This window comes from Athene noctua, chromosome 6 (genome assembly GCF_965140245.1).
Source record: "Athene noctua chromosome 6, bAthNoc1.hap1.1, whole genome shotgun sequence".
Lineage (NCBI taxonomy): Eukaryota > Metazoa > Chordata > Aves > Strigiformes > Strigidae > Athene > Athene noctua.
In genome coordinates, this window is record NC_134042.1 from 28,748,866 (window position 1) to 28,770,860 (window position 21,995).

At 45.2% G+C, this 21,995-nt stretch overlaps 1 protein-coding gene across 1 annotated transcript in view; it reads left to right on the forward strand.

Annotated features, from left to right (window-relative positions):
* Positions 1-1,679: 1,679 nt before the first annotated feature.
* NRXN3 (neurexin 3) overlaps positions 1,680-21,995 on the forward strand; it is a 1,027,951-nt gene continuing 1,007,635 nt past the window's right edge. Inside the window, exon 1 of the mRNA XM_074910039.1 lies at positions 1,680-1,845. The gene's annotated coding sequence lies outside the window, so the exon portion shown is untranslated. The remainder of the gene's footprint in view (positions 1,846-21,995) is intronic.

A 21,995-nucleotide genomic window follows, 5' to 3' on the forward strand; every position in this document is an offset into this window, starting at 1 on the left:
GACTACCTCATCAAATCATAACTTTGATAAACTGCAAGCTACAAAATGCTAGATTGCTACAACTATCAGCAGGGGAAGAAAGGTACTAGAAGCCAGATTTTATTGCCAGTTGGACACTTTAAATCTGGAGTTAACTATTAAAGTAAACAAAGTAATACCTGATTTTCTTCACAGTAATTGAGACCAGGATCTAATCCCATGCCCTGAGGAGGGATTGATAGTTCTCACTGCTGTTTTGTTGTCCATATAAAACAGGAATCTTAACAATAACCTGCCTTTGCACAGACATCTAAAGGGATAAATTCTTGCTCTTGGGATGCTGATTTTGAGTCAGGAAGATGCTTCTGTGGTGGACGATTGTCACCTTGTTGAAATAGGTCTCCATTATCCTCTCTGTGCATGTATCTGAATTTTTTAGGGGATGTGAAGGACTGTGTTTTCCAGAGAAACTTCCCAGGGGGCCCCTAATACTACTTGAAACTATTATTTAGTGTTTCTGTGTGGCTATTATCCACCTCAGACACAGCTGCATTTCGATAGTGGGCAAAGTGATCAATACATACTGTATAAAATAATAATTATTTATTATTTATCAAGTGCTGTGAGTAGGCTGTCTGCTATGCAAAATGTAGAAAAAGACAAAAACCTCTGAATACATGATCAGAAGGGTAAGGAAAGGCATATAGTTTTCCAGTCTGTCCCTAGGGCAAATGCGTTTCTAAGTGTCTGGCATTGCAGTTTGAGCACCACACACAAATTTTAGAAGATCACACGGTCTGGAGAGGGGGCCAGGAGGTTTGATTTCTCACTTTTGACTTTGTGTGCACAACATTTCTGCCTGCTAGTCTTCTCTGAGATGGACTTTCTGCATAATGTGTTAAAAACCTTTACATATATTTTCCGCACAGAAGGCACACTGAATTATGTTGCTTGTTGTGCTAAGTGCAACAAGAATGATGAATAACAATATGCACTCTGAATTAAATGCTGACCCCAGTGCCATCGGTGGTGTCCGTCAGTGCCGCTGTCTCTACTTTTACAAGGGAGGAAATTAGTGGGTAAAAAGTTCGAGATTTGTGCAAGGTAACAAGGAAACTTAGCGGCTGGTTTAAATGAAATGGGCAGTGTACAAACTGACTGGAACTACCCGGTACCTTTGTGTCAAACTCTGAGCCAGAAGGGAAAAATCTTTGAGAACTCTAAGGGGTTTGGGGGGTTCACGGAGGCGATCGTCTGAGGAAGGCGTTCCCTCCCGCTCAGGTGGCAGGTCCTTGCTGGCTGGGGTAGTGTTGGCAAACTCCAGAAGGTAAAACTAAGCTGTCCCTCCGCGCTCCCCCTGCGGGGACCAGAGGGGCAGAAAGAGCCCCTGGCCGCGCCGGCCGGGTGAGGCGGCGCTGGGGGAACGGGACGCCGCCGGGGCCGGGCCGGAGCAGAAGCCTCCGACCGCCCTTCCCGGAGGAGGCGGCGGCCCGGCCGCAAGCGCCCGGCGGGGCGTTGCGGCCCGGGGCCGCGGCCGGGCGGACCGTGTCGGGGGGCCGGGGGCCCGGGCCCGCGGTCTCTTTAAAAGCCGGGGCCGGGCCGGGCGGGCGCGGCGGCAGGGGGCGGCGGCGGCGGCGGCGTGCGCGGGGCTCGGGCTGCTCCGGCACCGCGGCGCGCTCAGCCCTGCGCAGCTCCGCCCGCGGCTCGGCTCGGCTCGGCTCAGCGCGGCTCGGCGCGGCCAGCCCAGCCCAGCCTCCCCGGGACCCCCGCGAGCCTCCGCGGCCGGGGCCACGCTGGAGCCCCCTGCCCCGCAGCGGAGGCGAGCCGCGAGTTGGCGCGGCGGCCGGCGGCCGCCCGGCTGCGGAGGTGAGAGGGGGCGGCGGGCGGGGGGCGGCCCGGCCCGGCTCGGCTCGGCGCGGATCGGATCAGATCGGATCGGCGGGGGCTACCCGCCCGGCGGGCGCTGGGCGCCGCCGCTCCGGCGCTCCGCGGGTGGGTTTCTCCTGACCCCCCTCACGACAACTCTTTCGGATCGTTTTCTCCCTCTCCCCGCTGCCCCGGCGGGGCTGGGCGCTGCCCGCCCGGGCGGAGTGGGCGCGCACCGACCCGCCGGGACGCTCCGGCCCCGGCTCCTTTTGCCCGACTTTTTGGGAAATCGCAGTTCCCACGGCGGGGCTTTTCAGAGTGGAAAATAGGGGGGCCTCTCGAAAAAGAAGACGACACTACGCTGAGTTACAGCAGGGAGACGCTTAGAGAGAGCCCACTGTTTGACTAAAGCTTAAGGATTTCTTTTTTTAAAAAAATTATTAATGAGGAAAGAAGAGAGGCTGAAGATGAAAGTTTTTTTTCTTTAATATTTTTTCCTCTTCCAAGTCTTCGGATCTATTACACTAGCGCCTTTCCTCCCCGCCTTCCATTTGTTTGTATTAATGATTTAGTAGCCGTCTTGCCTGAAAACTTCCACCGTGAGCGACTGCTGTGGGTTTTCAGGCAGTCAGTGACCTTAAAGGTTGGTTCAATGCTTTCTTCGTGCAAGATGTATGTGAAATAACCGCTGTGTTGGTTTTGGTTTTGTTTTCTGTTTGTTTTGGTTTTTTGGTTGGTTTTTTTTTTTTTTTCTTATGTAAAAAAAAAAAAAATCCACCTGCTTTATAATTTAAAAGAAAACAACGTTCAGTCAGGGAGTGATGTAATTCTCCTACCTAAGGGCACTGACTCTGGTGCTTTGCAGGTGACTTGTCTTTTGCTTACTCTGTAAATTTATTTTAATTGCAGTCTTTTGTAGCTAGGAAGTAACATATTTAACCAGTGCTCTTTGAGGATGCATTTTGTTAAAATTGAAATCTTTCTCTTTCAAAATTTATTTTTCCTGATTTCTCCCCCCCCCCCAAAGAAAACAATAAAAAAGATTAGGCATGAGATCAGCGGCAGAAAAACCAAAGGATCGGGGAGGCAGAACCCAGGCTAAGAACATCGAATCGTTTACAAAAAGGACACTTTCAGCCTTTCGCTTTTCCAAGCAATCTTTCCACCTTTCTATGGTCAAACTGTTCAACGCTTCATTGCAAATAGTTTTAAGAAATTATTTCTCTTTTTCCTAAATATTAATTGTTCCTCCTATATTTTTTTACTGCACGCAATTGTTTCGTGATAAGAACACAGCCCTCCTAAAAAGGTGAATATTGAAATGACCGCTCACCAATACCTGCTTATTGCATATTTTGAGGGGCTATTTTTTGAGGGGGTGAACTCTTAACTAGACCAGTGAAAAGTCTAAGAGAGATTTTGAATAGGTGGGGGGAAAAAATTGATCACAAAAGGTTTTGTTTGCCGTGATGATAATGCCAGTTATTAATTGTAACATGAACCAGAAGGGTGTTACGTCTGTCACTGGTTTAAGTTAAAATGGTCATCAGTGTTAAGTTGGGCAAGTTTAGCTAAGGGTTAGTAGTATATTGGGGGGAGGAGGTTGCAGAGATTATTGCTTTTGGTTTTGGGACTAGACGCACTTTATCAGCTGAACGAACTAGATTATTGTATAGACATAATTTTCTATTTCTCTATAGGTTTCTTTTCGGTCTTTGGCAGTTTCTTAAACATTTGTCTCTCTCTAACAAAGTATATGGTTTTTGGGACTAGAGAGGTGCAGCTGGGGACATTGGAAGTTTGGGGATAATCGGAGCAACAGGACTGTGTTTATTCATTAAAAAAAAAAAAAAAAGAAAAGTTAGGAGGTGAGGATTCTCTTTCTGGAGCATTCGGGCACCTTCCAGTGGGGTATGTCTCTAGGCTTTTAATTATTTATTTCACTTTTGTCCTTTAAAAAAAAATAATGAAGTGGAGCGAAACTAAAATGAAACAAAATAAAATTAGAATAAGCGTTGAAAAATAAATAAATAAAGGAAGGGAACGGCTGAAAGCCCAATACTTGATTTCATCATCCTGGTGGTGATGGCTTCTTGATAGAAGCGATATCTGCCGATATCACCCCTGTTCCATGGCTGTAGCCTGGCCTCATTTTACGCGGCGTTCCTACTGAACATGTTGACGTGCTGCTGCTTATATAAGGGGAAGAACAAATTCAAGCGGATTAGTGCTTGGGATTTTGAGATAGGCTACCCAGATCGTGTTGTGGGTTTTTTTCCTTTCCTTGTGGGAGCTGATGGGGGAAGGCTGGAGAACGATGGGAGGGGGTGAAATCAGGATGTGTAGTTGGGGGAAGATGGGGGTGATGCGGGGAGCATCTTATTCGCATAATGTCTGTGCTGCGTCCCTTTTTCTTTTCTTTTTATAAAACCCATTATCTCTAAAAACACATTATTCTTCAGCCCAGTCTAAAAAAAAAAAATAGTGGGAGGGGTTATCATAGCGAGGGGGTTTGGTATGGGAGTCATTAGACCCACTGCTGCAAAACCAAGATACAGAAATCCATCTGCACCAACATTTCGGGGGGAGGGAGGGCGTAGAGAGGGGGGAAGGGATGGATTGTCTATCTTGGATTAGCGAAGTGGAGCTTTGTATTCTTCGTTTTCCTCCCCATTTTCTGCCATTTCCCCCCATCCCCCCCATCCGCACACCCGCTTTCCTCCTCCCAGTCCCCACCCCCCCCGAAGGTTTCTTGTCCCTTGACGAGAAAATTCTGTGTTACATCCTGATGGCTCTGCGGCTTTTTTTTAGTGCATCACAACAGTGGCACGATGACCTTTGCTTCATGCCACACAGATTTGGTTTCGCGATAGGACTGTGACCGCAGCTTGGGCACACATGCACACACTTATTACACCCATAGTCATGTACCTGGGACAGGCTGTGATTTAATTCTGATTTTTGTGTGTGTGTCTTTGTGTGTGTGTGTGCATGCGGCTGATAAACATTGGCAGAGGGTAGGGAACGCAGTAAATGCCAAAGGCACGTCCATCCATTTCGCCAGCCCCTCTTGCCGCTCTCTTTTCCTGGACATTGTGTCACACATCATGAGATTTTGTGTCGGGGAGGGGTGTGCCCTATGTGGATAGTAGGGGCCTGGGGCTTGGAGGGAGTGTGTGTGTACTGGGGAGGGAGGAATTGGGAGGGGGGAATAGACCTGACGATGCTAATAACATTATTTTGGTCAAATGAACGTCTGGTGATAATGATTCAGTGTAACCATCCGTGAAATACATGCTTGCGACACACTGGAAAAAAGGTTACTCCAGGGAGCTCTGGCAGAGCCAGGCGTGCTTGGGGGAGTGAGCTGTACCCCTGATGGGGGAAACAAAATTCATAAGCACCCAGGTCCCCTCCCTTCCCAATGCCTCCTTGCATGTCTGAGCTGGAGGGCATTGAGATGGAGAGAGGGAGTGGGCTGCACTGGAGCCAGGACCAAACAAAGCTGCTTCGTCCTCCCATGCCATCCTCCCTTGCCCTCTTTGAGCTTATCCGTGCCGTTGATCCAGACGATACAGGAATATCGCCATTTCCATGCAGTCCCTGCCGGAGGCTGGAGGGTGGTGAATCGAGAGGGGGGAGGGAAAAGCCCCTTGTGTTTCTGTTATAGGATGTACAGGAGAGCCATGGCTTTTCAGGTCTGAGTAGAGCAGGGAAAAGGCGGTGGGGGGGGAGCAAAGGAAGACAGGAGCCTTTTCCTCCCTCCCTTCCTTCTTTCACCCAGCTGGAATATGGGGAAGGGCCCAGCACGCCTCAACGGATGGCTGTGGGTGGCTGTTGCGCAGGAGTGGGGGAGCTGAGGCAGTGAGAAGGAGGCTTTTCCTGGGTTTCAGGCAGACCAGGACCCTCTCCAAGGCTCACAGACTTGTTCAGCACCCTCCTTCTCTGGGTGCAAAGGACATCCTTGCTTGGTCGCAGGCTGCTCCCACCCAGGTGGAGGGGAGCTGGGGGAGGAAGGTGCTCTTTCAGTTCCGCCAGCTGCTGTTTCTCATCTCCTGCGTGTGGCTGCGCCTGCTCTGAGGTCTCCATGTTTCTGGATCTTTCCACTTCATGGAGCAATAGCAAAAGCTGAATCAATAGATCTGTTTAGGGCTATTGTTTGCCTTTTGCTTCTTGTTTTTCTCTCCGACCTTGAGGTGCAATGGTAAACTACAGCCAGGAAGATGAGGCAGAGGCATGTCCAGTGCCCCACACTGTTGGTGTGGGTAATGCTGGAAGAGATACCAGTTTCCACCACTCCTCTTCTTTGTGCTCACCAGAGTCAATCTTGCCTCAGTTGCCCAGCTTCACCAGTAGTTACTTTTTGATCTGTCCCTGCCCTCTCCTTTATCACAGTCACTTCAGAAATGGTGGTCATGCTGCAGCTCCTGTGCTTGTAGGCCAGCCATGGCTGCTGTCAAAGATGATGCAGTGACCAGCGGAGCAACAGGCAGATGGTGCTGGAGGGCCCATGTGCCTACTCCCCCTGCAGACTGCCTCCCTGGTACCCTGCAGGATGAAGGTGGGTCCTGATTTTAATGGTTACTCCATTTCCTCAGTGATTAAGATACTAGTGAGTTCTTGTGTCACAGTGAGCCTCTGTTTATGAATTATTTGGTAGCAGGAATAGGACAGGTTGGAAAAAAGCATTACTGTAGATAAACTTCAATGACTGCAATGTGAGTTTTGTATCTCAGTAGTCCCTGACTGTGGTGCTTTGTCCTTCCTCAAGCTTGCACAGCCAACAGAGCCAAGTGAACTTCACATAGCACTGGAACTTCCTCCTGACCCTGAATGATTTGCACCTGTGAAGTGAGAGGGGAGCTCAGTTCCTGCAGAACATTTGGAGGGTGAGAGGTGATGCCAGGGGTAATTTGTGGTAGCAATGATGGTGGATTTTAAGACCTAAATCCCTGTGCAAAAAGGAAATAAGTATGCCTTCTCCCTCCCTTTCCTTCATTTTCAAGCAAGTTACCAAGCCATCAGGTGTAGGCAACTCTTATTCTTTTTGTGCTAGGATTGAATTTAAGCCCTCAACCTAGAGGACACCTTCAAATTGCATGAGATTTTCTGGCTTTTTTCTAGCATATTGCTGGGAAGGGAGAATTTAATCCCTTTCTTGTTTTAACAGAAGTGGTATTTTGGTGGATCTACTGAACTTCTTGCTTTTGTTTTCTGCAGCCTCCTCCAGGGCTCTTGAGTTTACCTGTCTTGCGAAGCAGAGTGTAATTTTCCCCCTTGATCTGTTTTCCTTTGTCCTCTCCTCAGCTCTGTGCTCTGGACATGTGCAGGTAGATGTCTGGATATTGGCTGAGCTGTGTTATGCCATGTCAAGGATAAGGAGACATAGTGATCTGGCCAAGAACAAACTGAAGGAGCCAGAAGCTTTGTGGTGACCAAAAGCCAGGATAAGAAATGGTCTCTGATAATTCAAGAGACATGGTGTTTAATTTAAAAACCAACGTGCATCTAACTTTATCTGCCCCTACCCCCACCAGCACAAAGTAGAGACGGGCTTTATTTTGGGACTGTTGCCAATGCAGCTGGAGCCAGAAATTACCCAAATTTTGGTTAAGCTTTGGAAATTTTTATCAGCTCTTTTCTCCCCCTCATCCCCCTCTTCTAGTTAATAGCAGAGTCTGTCAATCTAACAGAGATGGCCTTAATTCATATAGCAAGTGGTGAGGAAGATATTTTGCATTTTGGAAGCCAAGATGCCAGAGAGATTGGTAGCTTCTCAAAACTAGCATACTACATAATCCTGGATCAGGTCATTTGCTTTTTCTTTTCTTTGGTTTCTCCTCACATGGACACAGACAAGGGCAATTCATGTGTGTAAAGGACTCTTAGAATCAAAGGTGGTGCTTTGACTTCTCACCACCAACCCAAACAGACAGACCAAGACATGTTTATAGAAAGGCAGCATGGGAGAAGTTTGTTCTGCCTTTCTCCTTGTTGTAGGTAGTGGATGGCATTTTTAGCGCTCTGCGTTTGTACCTTTATTTTTTTTGGCATGAGAAAGTTGTGACTTTGAGTTGGGCCAGCCTGAATATGGTTTTACTGAGGTCTAGTAGGGGTGAAGTGCAGTGTCCCTGTAACAGAGTTCTTGAGAAGTTGAGCAGTAAGACTCCTAGTGGAAATATGCCAATGGTGTTGGAAGAGCCTGCATTCTTCCTTTAGGGAGGGTGGGGATATGATTTCTCTTGTTGCCGTTCACAGAAAAAGGCACTCTCTGAGCACTGTGGGCAGCTGTTGGGAGCTGTGCACCACACAGCCAGCTTGGCAGAGTCCTCCGTCTAGGCTAAAGCCTGCAGCCTCTTGGGACTCTGGGCTGCTGCAGGCGTTGCTACGTAGCTTTGCAGAGGGTGGAGGAGGTTCACCCACAGCCATCAGAAGTTCAACTATGAAATGTGGCCCTTTGCTACAGCGTGGATTAGCCCTTCATCTGCCTTGCTTCCCCATGTCTCTTAGAGCTTTCCCCTTGTCTTTCACAGCCCTGTCCCTGAATTCTCTCCCAGGCACGCTCCCCTGCCTGTTTCTTGTCGGCTGGCAGCAGGAGTGAGCCGGGCTGTTGGGAAAGGGATGTCAGGGATGAAGGGGGGGGCTCTGTCAGCATACCTGTCATCTCTCAGCGGTGTGCTCAGCTCCTGTCCTTTCCAAATTCTTTTCCTCTGCCCTTGACGGTGAGGGACGGCTTATTTCGAACACAATCTGCTTGTGTCATTCCTGGCCCTGCCGCTTGTCATCCATCACATCACGGGAACTAATTAACACTAGTAGCTTTGGATCCTGGGAATGACAGTGCTGGGATAGTAGACTCTTTCAAAGATCCTGATGTATCTCTTCATAACTAGAGCAGCCCAGCCCAGGAGTTCATGGACCAGATCTGCTGTTTCTTGCCTTATGCACCAACCCTATAGTGAGGGTGCCTGTGTGTTTATCAGGGAGAGTGCCCAAGGCCTAGACCTACCTCATAGTGCCCTTGACAGTGCTGCAGCCTTTCCTGCATCCAAGCACCTCCCAGCAGCCGGATGAGAGCCAAGGAATGGGATAGAATAATAATGGATGAGGATGGGGGGAGGTACTATGTAAACCTTTTGAAGCTGCCAGTAGCTTCTCCACTGCCTTTTGCTATGTATAGCTGTGTGTAGTCCCAGCATCTATGAGTTTGACACTGGAACATCCTCTACTCATGGCATAGCATACCGTCCTACTTCCACTGCGCTGCTGATCCTATTGCTTTGTTGGTGGGAGGTGTCGTCAGGGGAATTGGTGTGCTGCTCCTATGGGGATGGCAGGATTAAAGGTGAGGCATTGGTCATACTGTAAGGCTACCCAGCAAGAACTTGCTCCCTTTCTCCCTCTACTTTCTGTCTTTCTTGCTGCTGTGAACTATTTCGAAGGAGAGGAAGAGTCCCATGGGGATGGAAAGCAAGTGGATGATGTTTGCTGGCCACTGAAGGAAGATGAGGAGGAACTCTCCAGCTTGGTAACTGTCTGATGGGACTGGCTGCATCTGCAGAGCAGGGAGGTGCTGGCTTCGTTTCAGTCTGCTGTTGCAACCCATTTTTTTTTCCAATAATGTGTTAATTAAACATTGATTTCAGGGGAAAAAGGAATCTGCTTGAACTGCAGAAACTAAATGGAGTGTGGAGAAACGGGATCTGATGAGGAATGTGTGGAAGGACCTTCTGTCAGCTGTCTTTGTGACCAGTCATGGAAAGAAGCAAGAAAAGGGCTGAAGAAAAACCTGTTCACATTAAGTTTAGAGTCCTTCACTTGTCTTAAGGGAGAATCTTGTTCCTTCTGTAACCACACAGTTTTCAACTGATGCATGCTAAAAAATTACCAGGTAGCCAACTGTATTTTCTTACAAAATATAAGTAACAAAACACTTCATTTTTATTAAAAAGCAAAATGGACGAGAGGTTTTTCAAGGCATGTTAGTGTTCAAGAGTCTATTCAGTTTGGCACTCTCCTGATTTTCTACTCTTGTATTTACTGTTGTATCTATAAATTAATTAAGCTCTGGTGCACCAATCATAACAGCATGCTTGCTCTTGTTACTTGCAGATATGTAGTAGCTCAACTGACCTTCGTTTACTGCACGTGGATAAGTCAGTCGCTGAACACGGGTATAAGATCGTGATGTGGGCGTTTAACATTTTCTCTTCTGGTCCTCAGAGCACTGGAAGGTGAGACAAGATTGTGATATCTCCTTCCCTTGCTTGGTTGAACTCTCTTTTGTTCATTAGACTGGAAGAGCCAATGGGAGGCTATTCTGCCCTCCTTTTGTGCTTCCAGGTGTTAGGGATGCATAGGGAAGATAAGAGTCCTTGCTTTAGTCTGAGATCTTATCTGCAATAAACCTCTCTGCTGATGCGAGCAATATATTCTTACAGCATTATACAGTTTGATTTGAATTATTTTGACCACTGTGCTTTCTGTCTTCACTAGTTCTGGGAGATAATGGAAAGGAGGGTATAACCTGTCTGACCTTTCTGAGCATTGCGTAAGTCTGAATTAAAGTGATCTCACAGGGATCTTGGTCAGTTCGTGCAATAAGCGAAATGGCAGCATCATCCTGAGAAAGAACCCATCCTGGCTGCTGAATTCCCTTCTGCACCATCTGCAATATTAGACTACAGGAGAATCTTTTGTAGCATCAGGACACATTTGAAAAGGAACAGATTAAGTTGCAGAGCAACTATTTTCCAGGAAGATTTTTGACCTGCTGATGAAACCCACAGAATGGTTGAGGTTGGAAGGGACCTCTGCACATCATCTGATGCAACCCCCTGCTCAAGCAGGGCCACCTAGGGAAGGTGATCATATCCAGATGGCTTTTGAATATCTTCAAGGAGGAAGACTCCACAATTTCTCTGGGCAACCTGTGCCAGGCCTCAGTCACTCTCACAATAAAAAATATTTCCTGATGTTCAGACAAGGATTTCTTGTGTTTCAAGTGATGCTCATTGCCTCTGGTCCTATCACTGGGCACCACTGAAAAGAGCATGGCTCTGTCACCTTTATACCCTTCCTTCAGTTATTTATATACACTGATAAGATACCCCCGGAGTCTTTTTGTTTTTTTCCAGGCTAAACAGTCCCAGCTCTCGCAGCCTTTTCTCGTATGAAAGATGCTCTTAATCTTCCTCATGGACCTTTGTTACACTCTCTTCACTATGTCCATCTCTCTCTTGTACTGGGATGTTCAGAACTGCACGCAGTACTCCAGGTCTGGCCTCACCACTGCTGAGTAGAGGGGAAGAATCCCCTTCCTCAACCTGCTGGCAACACTCCTAATGCAGCCCAGCATACCAGTAGTTTTCTTTTGTGTGAGGGCACATTGCTGGCTGGTGTTCAACTTGGTGTTTGACCTTGATTCCAGATCCTTTTCTGCAAAGCTGCTTTTCAGCCAGGTGACCCTCAGCTGAAACCCAGGAACATCACTACAGTGGTGTGGAGTGTCAGCAGAGCAGGCAGAATGGTCCTTAAGTATTAACATAAGTCTGGACTTCTTTCCCAGAACGTGTCAAACCAGTTTTTCATACTAGTCATCACTTTCTCCATCCACTGAAAATTCAAAATTATAATTTGTAAAGCCTTATGAGTTCCTTGAAAGGAGGGCTTTGTGTGTCTGAGAACAGAATATTTGGAAGTGACCTATAATGATCATCTAGGCCATCTGCCTGACCACTTCAGGGCAGACTAAAAGTTAAAGGATATTATTAAGGGCATTGTGCAAATGCCTCTGACAAGCATGGGGCATCGACCACCCCTCTAGGAAGCCTGCTCCAGTGTTTAGTCGCTCTCTTTGTAAAGAAGTCTTTCCTAATATCTGGTCTGAACCTTCCTGATGCATCTTTGAACCATTCCCATGTGTCCTGTCACTGGATACCAGGGAGGAGAGCTCAGCACCTCCCTCTCTAGTGACCCTTCTCAGGAAGCTGTAGAGAGCAATAAGGTGGCCTCTCACCCTCCTTTTCTCCAAACTAGCCAAAGCCGGAGTCCTCAGCCACTCCTCATAAGATGTGCATTCCAGCCTTTTGGCAGCTTCTTTGTCCTCCTCCAGACACATTTGAGTACCTTAACATCCTTCTTAATTCGTGGGAGAGAGAGATTCCAGTTTCTTTCATTGTTCTGTTACTATGGCTGGTTACACACTGCAATCTTATTGTAGATGATGAGGAAAATAAATTTTAAATTATTGTTTTGACTTTTTTTGGGGACAGAGATGGGGAATGCAGGAATCTTGTGATGGGACAAAGGCCAACCTTTTCAAGGGACCCTGTATGCCTAATACTGCCTTGAAGTCCTGGAATCAGAATCTGTTGGCTTGTCTGTTCAGCTTGTGCAGCACTTTGCAAGAGGGTATGATACAATATAATTTCAGGTATATGCATTTAAAATATGTTACGTATGTGGAAATCAAATGTTAAGGGCTTTATGGGAAAATACAAGGAAAGAAGTTGATCCTTATGTAATTTCATGTAAATCAGTAATCAAATATATATTGAGGGTGTATATAACAACAGTGGATAAAAGACATACTTTGGTTGAGCAATGTCTTGAGGATTTAGCTCAGTATAGTTAGTTTTTTAAATGTGTCCCTTGTCTTCCTTGTTGGTTGATATGACCTAGTTAATGAGTTGCTAGCAGCTCTGTTTGGTACTAGCTTAGGTCATAGAGTGACTTGGTGTCTTGGATGCTGCAAGTACTTTTTTGGCAGTGGATTGTAATTTCACTGAATAAATGTATTTTATGAGGCTAGAGTGAGCCACTGTTTATTTACTAAGACCACAGTGTATGAGGTAGAAATGCAGAGTAAAAAGGGAGTAACAAATTGATAGGCTTTTGATAAGACAGTAACTCTTCTAAGATGATTGCCTGAACACAGCAGTTCTTCCTTCCATGCTCGCTTTGTTGCCAGTGTGTAATACAAGGCAGGAAGTTGATCTGCTTTCTTGGCACAACACAGGTCATACAGCTATTAAACTGGAAAATGGTCTGAATTTGATAAGAAGGAATTTATTAAAGACAAATGAAAAGTAGTGCAATTGGGAAGGTGAAATCAGATGCCTACACGTAAAATGGGGGATAACAAGCCAGGGAACAGAACTGCAGAAAAGGATCTGGGAGGCACTACAGTGAGTCAGAGACAGAATGTGAGTCAACAGTGTGGTGACATTGCAAAAAAGCAAATCTCATTTTAGGGTATATTTAATAGGAATGTCACGTGTAGCATGCAGGCAGTAGTTTTTCTACTCTAGCAGCCGCTGCTGAAGCCAAACCAGAGCACTGTGTCCAGTGTGAGCAGCAAAACCAGAAATGGTGGAAAGAGATGAAGAAAGGGCAGCCAGAGTGGCAAGTGCCACCTGCGAGAGGCTCTGAGCGCCAGGTTGGTTTAGTCTAGAGATAAGATTGACAAGGAACATGAAAACTCTTCCAATATTTAAAAGCTTGTTTTAAGACGACAGTGATTAATTGTTCTCTGTGTTCACTGTGGATAGAACAAGAAATAATCAGCTTAATTTGTAACAAGGAAGATGTGAAGATAGATGCTAGGAAAAGCTTTGTAAGTATTTGGATAGTTAAGCATGAAAACAGCTTCCTCTGAGAGGTTGGAGTGCCCTCATCACAGGAAGTTTTAAGAACACGTGAGACAGACACACCTAATTTTATCTGTGTGGGTTTATTGTAGTTTTGACTGGTTTGGAAGGGGAATGGGCTGCCTGAACTCCTGAGGTCCCCACAGCTCTCATGCTCCCCGAAAGGCAGGCTTCTCTCCTCACTGGTGGCTGTGGTGGGAGCGTGGGGAGGCAAGGCCAGGGTAAAACACTCCCTCTGCAAATGCTTCTGCAGCACCTTCCATGCCCTTGGCATGATCCAGTTTTACAGTACATGTTCCAGAAAGGCCCGAGGGAGATTGTGTGTTCAGTGGTGTCACGTTAGCATCCAGCACTATAAGCCTTTCTATTTCTGCAGATAAGAAACAAGCAGAGGGCTGGCCCAGCTTTCTGCATCCTCAAAACTAGGAAATGGAAGATATTCAAGATTCTTATCCTGTTTACTGATTAATTTACATGGGAAAGATTTGAAGAAATGATTTGGAGATGGAAAAGAAGACTTACACTTCAGATTTCACCTGTTAAAAACCACTGCAGGTTTATATGGTGTGTCACAGTTACAAGATTATTTTTCTGTGCTCTTATATCAAATATAGTGGACAAGGGCAAAGGATTTTCCTCTCTGCAGCATCTTTTCTTCCAGTTGCCTAAAGAAGAGTAGTGTGGATTAGGCATTGAAAGGAGGAGGTGTGTTAGCACCCAGTGGATTTGAGAAGAGGAAGCCTAATGGCTAATTGGGCAAAGACATACACTTCAGTGCTTGTGAAAGGGGCTCATGGCACTTCCAGAGAAGAGGGTGTTAGGGAATGGTGCAGCTCTTTCTTTAGGGTTCAGCAAAATCTTTCAGTCACTACCAGAAGGTAATCCAAGACTTGCTATGTGGTGTGTTGCTCCTATATTTTCCTGAATCTTAAGATTTACATGGACTGCCTGTCTGAAGCCAGTGGATCCTAGGAATGCATTTCTGAGCATCTCCAGTGCAGAGAGTCAGTTCCCCTAACAAACCTTCTCAAGGAAGGGTTTCTTCCTTTTGGTTTAACAGAACAGCCAGGAATATATGCTTGTTGAACTTGGACAGTGTTGGGCTTGGACACTATGTGTGTGAGGAGTTTATAATATAACCATTTTCCACCTTCTTACATAAACTTGTAACTGCAGGCTCTTGCCATTCTTCAGAGCGAGTGGAGGATGAAGATATTATCCTCTACTTCTTGGCACTAGAAGTGAGTCAGGGTTGACACACAAAAGTAGGAGGCAACAGTTTGTGTGTAGGAAGCTTGTTCTGTCCAAGGAGAATCTAAGGGTTATATGCAGGGTGTTAGTCCTTCTGCATTGCAAGGCTGGTATATTCTTCCGAAGCTGAATTCACACACGATCACTATTTGGAGCACATGGAGTGCTCAGGCGATTCGGGCCTCAAGGGATGATTGGTGAAATGGTCGAAGGTAGGTTGTGATATAATTATTTGTTTATGACGCCCCATGTTGCACCAAGTAATAATTGTTTATGAACACGGATGAGGAGTTAGAAGGGAAACATTCCAACTCAAGCAGATAGTAAGATATAACCTAATTGTTGTTATTATTATCCCTGCCTATTGTGGTAGCACCTACACAATCCTTGTTCAAATGTTCCCTGCCCCAAAGAGCTAGCAAGCTAAGGATGAGACAGGAGACAGCAGATGGACCACAGATAACTGGGGGAGTACAGAAAAACAAAGATTGGTCAGCAGGATGGGTGGTATGATAGCATGTTGACAGCTTAGCTGTTGTCAAGCTTTCTGTAGGCATGTGGCAAAGGATTACAACAATAATTCAAGCTGCGGCCTTTGATTCAGTGTTTTTGTGTGTGCATCTTCCATCTGTTTTATTTAAACAGCTTAATTCTCACTTGATGAGGGTTTTCTGTCCCAAAACTTCCCTTCATTCATCTTATGTAGGGAGGGAGGCACACTGGTCCAGCAACGAAATGCCCACTGCAGTTCTTAAGGGAAACTAGTTTTTTATTATGAAAAGAGAATAAGATGGTAAGCACAGGATTTTGATGCTGTGTTTAAAAGGATGCTGGGAAAAGACTGATGGATGAATATCCAAAGTAAGTGGCATAATGCAAGAGGTTTGTTGGCTGAAGTGGTTTCTTACCAAGCTGATGCCAAAACTGCGTAATGCTGTTCATAGGCAACAATTTTGCACGTATAGGTTATGTCCTTGGTGCTGTATATTGGTGAGTGCAAGAGTGCCTGAAAGTGTGGAGGGCTCAGATTCACCTGCACAGTGAGCAGTTGTTCCAGATATGTGGCTGTACCATGCTTCTGGGGAACTTGGGCATGCCTGGCCTTAGGGGCTCTGCCTATGCCAGTGACTGCATAGGCACTGGCCTATTCGTGGCCTAGGCCCTGTGTGTCTTGTTTTCGGTGTTACCTTGAGATGGCCAGAAAATGCAGGATAGATATCGAGTAATCTTAGGGTGTCCTTCTTTTTGAATTTTAATTATTCCAAGTTACTTTCTGTGGTGTTGTAATGTTCTCTCCCTTTTACTGTGTGATTTGTTATTGTCACACAGTATACCAGCATCAGGCATGTTATAAATGTGTCTCCTATTAACCCTTGTGTTGCCAACACCCATCTCCCACTTTGGCCTGCTGTGCCATTTATTGTTCAGCAGCCCAGAGGTGATCGTGAGATATTACACAGCTGCATGTTTTATAGTGTGTGTGTGTGTAATCACGAGCAGTTAAAATGGTCTAAAACTTAAAGCTTGAACTGTTCAATCAAGTTTTATTTAAGTTATTCTGGGTGAAGGGGTTGCCAGAAATCCTCCAATACAGACAAACTGCAGAATTATGGAACTCTTGGTGTTAGAACACATTTTTGGGGCAAGCGTTTATGAAAAAATAAGTTGGCTGTTTTGGGGTTTATTCCTGGCTCTACTACAGAATTCTGTGTACCTTTGGAAACAAGTAATTAAAAGCACTGGCTCATAATGTCTCTATGCTTCAGCTTGTCCTTTATGCTTACTTAATGGATGGTGAAGTTTCATAGCTGCTTGTAGAGTTTTTAGGTTCAGAGCTGAAGAGTATTGGGAATGAAGACCAGATACTCAGCTCTTCTTGAGCTGAACATACCCAGCTCTCCCAGCTCTTTACATATCATGCTCTAGCCCATAACCATCAGGATAGTTCTTGCAGTGGTGAAAGCTAATTATATACTGAACTGTGTTGGCAAAAGCATAGATAGCAGGTCAAGGGATTGGATTATTTCTCCATACTCAGCACTGAGGAATCACATCTGCTTACTATGCCCAGTTCTGTGCTTCCCAGTACAAGAAAGACATTGACAAAATGCAGCAAGTCCAGCAAAGAACCCCTGAGGAACATCATTAGTAACTGGCTGCCATTGGGTTGTTGCACCACTGACCACTAGCCTTTGAATGCAGTGGTCCAGTAAGTTTTCCATGTACTTTGCAGTACACCTGTCTGGTTCCAACATTCTATAAATCATGGAATTTTAGAATATCTTGAGTTGTAAGTGACCCGTAAGGATCCTCGAGTCCAACTCCCAGTTCCTTATAGGACTACTTAAAACTAAACCATATGACTAAAAGCATTGTACAGATGCTCCTTGAACTTTGACAAGCTTGGTGCTATGACCACTTTCCTGGGGAGCCTGTTCCAGTGACCAACCACCCTCTCAGTGAAGAACCTTTTCCTAATGTCCCAATGCAGCTACATATCATTGTTTACAATTTTACCATTGAAGACTTTCTCAAAAGCTGTGCTCTCCTTTTCTTCATTGGGCCTGTCATCTCATCATAGAAAGCAATCTGGCTGTTTTTTTCCCTTGGTAAATCCATGTTGTCTGTTTCAAATCACCTTCTGGTGATTCCTGTGCCTGGAAATGGGTTCCAGGAGGATTTGCTGCATTACCTTCCTTAGGACTGATGTTAGACTGACTGGTCTGTAATTGCCTGAATCTTCCTTCTTGCCCTTTTTGAAGACAGGTGCGACTTTTACCTGTTTCCAGTCATCAGGAGCCTTTTCCAATCACTGTGACAGAGTGACCTCACAGTGACAGCCATTGTTGCATCCCTCAGTGCTGTTGGGGCATCTTGTCTAGTTCCAGGGACTGGAATATGCCCAACTTGCTTAAATAGTCCCTAACTCAGTCTTCCTCTACTGTGGGTAGTTTTTCAGTCCCCTGCATCCTTCCACTGGGTCCGTGGAACATGAAGGCTGAGAACAGACCTTGCCAGTGAAGACTGAGCCAAAAAAACCCCTTGAGGACCTGTTTTCCTTTTACTGCTAGTCCCCTGTCCCATGCAGCTTTGGGCCCACAGTTTCCTTAGTCATCCTCTTCCTACCAGTGTGTGTTTGGAAGCCCTTCTTGCTGCCTTTGTGAATCCGCATGCAATTTCAAGCTTTTCTAATTTTCATCCTGACATGCCGAGGCAGAATTTTAGTATTCGTCCTGGGGAGCACACTCCCACTTTCATCTTCCATTCTCTTCTTTCTCTGTTTGAGCTCTGTCAGGAGTTTCCCATTCAGCTGCCTGCTTCTTTCCACACCCGCTTGGCTTCCAACACATTGTATTGGACTGTTCCTGTGCTTTGAGGAGTTTGTTCTTTAAGATCAACTGGGTCTCCTGGGCCCCTTTGCTAGATTATCCCATGTAAGTGCTCAGTGAATGCTTTCTTAAAGCTCTCCAGTGATTCTTCTGTCACCATAATTGTGCTGGGAAAATGGTTCTGTTTGTAAACTGATTTATATGTCATTTCAGATTTGGTTGTTGTTTTCTGTAATTTTTGTCTCTCTCCATGTTAAACACATTATACTTTTTTTTCTCTATTTCCATGTGAGTCTTTTCTGTCTGCTTTATAGCCTCTTTTAGCCGGACTCTGTCCAGATATTTTCATGCACTTTGTGCATTTATGGGTTTTTTTGCTTATTGTTTGGTTGTGTTTTTTTTTTCTTTTTTTAAAATTTTTTTTAATACCTCCCTTATTTGTACTTTAATATAAAATTTTATATACCTCTCTATACAGAGGTAAATAATTAAATGGAAAGGGCAGGAGACACAAACTTTTTTTTTCCATTCTGCCATTGAGTTATTTTATAACAAAAGCAAATTGCTATCTCTATTTCTTATCTCAAAAATGGGTCTCAAATTCAATAGAAGTAGTTGAAATTCTTTTTGTTGAAGATCATAGACAACAGAACAATTTATTTAATCACATTTAGTACACTCTTCCTTTTAGGATTGGTTTGAGATTGTATCCCAAACAATTCTCTACGTTAATGGTTGTCAAACTTATCAGAAAATGCTGCCAACCTTCAAAATTCTGTGCTGTGCACCATGTATCTTTATCTTCAGACTTTTAATAATATTGCCGTTGAAAATTCACCTGAAAGAATACTGTGGACTAACTATAGATTAATTGCCAAGACCCTGATGGTTGCCACATATTGAGAAGCTAAATGAATCAATTACATATTCCATGTAACAGTGTTGCCAGCCCTTCATAGAGATTCTCTGCCATTGCTCTAAAGAGTAAAGACACAGGTTTCCTGTTTCAACCTCTTCCCCACCAACCTTCCCGTGATTAAAAGAATGGGCATCTATCAATACTCTAGTTCTCCAGGCCCTATGGAGAAAAATCCAACTTTGTATTGTAATTGTATGGAGAGGAGACTAGTTATAAGGACTATGAATTTATTTATAGTACTGTGTTGTATGGAGAGGAGACTAGTTTAATGACAATTTATTTATAGTACTATGTTCCCCAGTCATACAGAAGAATCTTGTTGTGTGTGGTGCTGTCCAAACGTAGAACAAAAGGTTTTCATTCTAAGTGATTCATGCTGCTAAAGCATGCCTCTCTGTGGCCTCTAATAAAGATGTCTTTCTATAATTGGTTGAGCCTCAAGTACTGCACCCAGACAGAATGTCCTAGAAGGCTGTAACCTGCAGTAAGAAGTGAGTGAGATGAGTACTTGGTATACTAGCAGCACGCTGCATGATCCCAAGTTCTTGTGTGCCTTCCCAGTTCAGGTATATGTTGCAAGGGGCAAAGAGCTTAATTTAGAAAAGTTTCTAGATCAGAAAACTACTTGTGCATTCAGACAAGTGTCTTCTGGAATGAATAAGGTTGGCGCTGAGTGCTGTGGAAAGGTGCTATGACAAGGAGTTTAAAGGTGTATCTGGGCATGCATGCAATAGTAAAATTCTGGCCTTAGTTCATCTTGTCCATATACTGGACTTTCCTTTGTACTCCTTTTCCTGTGCTAGATGGTTATGGTGAATAGTGGCAGTATGTGGTGTGCACCTGTATATCTGTCTGTAAGATCTGGCTTTATAGTAGCCTTGCAGAGAGGGAAGACAGGCGAGGCAGCCTTTGCTTTACATCTCTGCTGAAGTCAACCACACAGTACTTATTCTAATGCTGTTGGTGTTGTGTCTAATCTCAAACGTGAGCAGACATAGGGCTTAGTAAATTGATGACCTCACTGTCTTCCCATCTTTCTTTCCTAATAACTAGATGGCTAAGAGGCTCAGGCAGTGATAGAGCTCGAAAACTCGAGCTCACCTACATAAGGCTTGCATTTTGGATGGCTCAGTGTGATTAATTTCTTCCTTGAAGTCCTGGCTTCAAATCCTGGTGAGACCGTAAGTGAAAAAGGCATGTGAAGGTCTTCAGTTATTTCCTGCTTGGTGTTTATGTCGCAAGTAGCCCGGGAAATTTGGCATATGGCAGGCCTAGGAGAATCAAGAGGATTGCGTGGAGGGGTTGTGGGAGAAGGCTCTCCTATACTTTCACAAAAGCCAAGCATGCATGCGCCCAGACACTTGCAAAATTTGCATGTTTGCACACTCTGGTTGTGCACCCTCCCCGAGCTCTCTTCTCCTGTGCCAAGATGGCACTTGCTGGCTCCTGCTGTGATAATATCTGTTGGCTTCTGCCTGTACCCAACACCAGCGAAGCCTTTTGTGGACCTGAGGCTCATGCTGACTGTGACAGTGTTTTCATAAGGCTCAAACTTTTATTCTCCACCTCATTCCTTTGAACTCTGCCCACTGCTCTGTGAATACTAACACCAGCCTATAAATTATCCAGCAGGGCTCTGGCACTTTAGCAGCCTGTGTTTTCAGTGGCGTGCATGCATAATCGATCTGGGAGACGGCTTCTGCTTTTAACTCAAGCATTTGCAGAGACCTTAGACTTTCAGAGTTTTCAATCACAGCTGCCTGTATGTTGGTTCACTTCTCTGCCTGCCACCTCCTCTGCCACCCACCCACATACCTTTGCATCTGGCTGGGTAGCATGTCATGTCACAGTGTAACCTGCTGTAAGATTGGAGGTGATACTATAGGCAGCCTTTCTATGAGGTGTGGGAGCAACAGGTCCCTGCAAGCAACTTTCATGTAAAAGCACCATGCGTCAGACTTTGAAAGGCTCAATCTGACTCACTACTTGGGGGTTGTGGTGTGTGTGTGTCCCCTGGTGTGCCTTATTGGTCAGCCTAATGAGCAGGTGCTACTCTCCTTTTCTTCTCTCATTTTCCAGGTGAAACTCTTAGCATCATAAATGCTGACCCTGTGACTCATTGCTCTTAGCTTCTTTTCAGTAGTTGGAAAGTTGCCTTACACAGTTGCCTGCTGGCTGTGTGTAGAGTTTGAATTGTGAAGAGGTAAATGGTGCTCTGGTATTAGGCTGCTGTAGTTGACCCCTCTTGCCTTGGAACTTCTCAGATTCCTCACTTAGCTCTGTACATAGCCAAAATGTCTCGGATGAATATTTCTTCTCTTTTGTTTCTATGGATAAGTTGTACCAGAACAGTCAGCCCAAACCTTTGTCTGAACTTCAGATGGAGTCAACCTGGATTATCAAGGCTTCACTTACCTCTTCCAAACAGTTCTTAGTAAGCCACGCTCTTAACACTGGCACATCATCATGCACCCCTGTGAAAAGGTTTGATAATTGCTTTTGATATGAGCAGTCAGTTCCCAGTGAAATATTGTGCTATTTAAGAGGAGGAGGAGACAGGGTATGGGTTTGGTGTTTGTGTGACTGGGAACTGGCAGTGCTGGGACTCAAAGGGGAAATGAGGAAAATTAAAGGAGTCAATAAATGATTTAACTGCAAAGGTACGGAAGACATGGTTGGGACTAAGTGTAGATGATAGTCTGGTAGCAAAAGCAGCCAGGGGAAGCAAGTGGAGAATAGGGAAGAAAAAGGAAGTTTTAAGAGCAAGAGAGATAAACATGAAGAAAATTACCAAGTTTTCAGTGAGGCAAAAAGATATAGGGAAGTAGGGGAGGCTGGGAGGGAGAAGGACTAGAGAAAAAGGTTTTGAGTGAAGATAGTAAATAAAGAGAGCAGAAGGCAGCTTTCTGATTTAAGAAGTGTACATCTAATGGAGCTTCATGTGTTTGCTGACCCAACTGACATCTGCGCAAATTGCACAAGAGCCTGGCCGACTTGGCA